This window comes from Chiloscyllium plagiosum, unplaced genomic scaffold (genome assembly GCF_004010195.1).
Source record: "Chiloscyllium plagiosum isolate BGI_BamShark_2017 unplaced genomic scaffold, ASM401019v2 scaf_5747, whole genome shotgun sequence".
In the NCBI taxonomy this organism is placed as follows: domain Eukaryota; kingdom Metazoa; phylum Chordata; class Chondrichthyes; order Orectolobiformes; family Hemiscylliidae; genus Chiloscyllium; species Chiloscyllium plagiosum.
The window spans coordinates 11,012-11,858 of NW_025211629.1; positions in this window are offsets into that span (position 1 = coordinate 11,012).

Below are 847 nucleotides of genomic sequence, written 5' to 3' on the forward strand. Positions count from 1 at the left end.
CCAGATCCCAGGGCACCAGATCACACAGCATCAGATCCCACAGCACTAGATCCCAGAGTGCCAGATCCCAGGGCATCAGGTTCCAGAGCACTAGATCCCAGAGCAGCAGATCCCGGGGCACCAGATCCCAAGCACCAGATCACAGAGCACCAGATCCCAGGACACCATAACCCAGAACACCAGATCCCTGTGCACCAGATCCCAGGGCACCATATCCCAGGGAACCATATCCCAGGGCACCAGCTCCCAGAGCACCAGATCCCAAGCAACAGATCACAGGGCACCAGTACCCAGAGCACCAGATCCCTGGGCACCAGATCCCAGGGCACCAGATCCCAAGCACCAGATCCCAAGCACCAGCCCCCGGGGCACCAAATCCCAGGGCACCAGATCCCAGCCTGCCAGATCCTAGAGCATCAGATCTCAGGACACCAGATCTCAGAGCACCAGCCCCCAGATGTACCAGATCCCAGGGCACCAGATCCAAGGTACCAGATCCCATGACACCAGATCCCAGAGCAACAGATCCCAGGGCACCAGATCCCAGGGCACCAGATTCCAGAGCACCAGATCCCAGAGCACCAGATCCCAGGGCACCAGATCACATAGCAATAGATCCCAGGGCACCAGATCCCAGAGCAACAGATCCCAAACACCTAATCTCAAAGCACCAGATCCCAGGCACCAAATCCCAGGGCTCCAGATCCCAGCATGCCAGATCCTTATGCACCAGATCCCAGAGCACCAGATCCCAGGGCACCAGACCCCAAGCACCAGATCCCAGGGCACCAGCCCCAGGGCACCATATCCCAGGCACCAAATCCCAGGGCACCAGATCCCAGAGTAC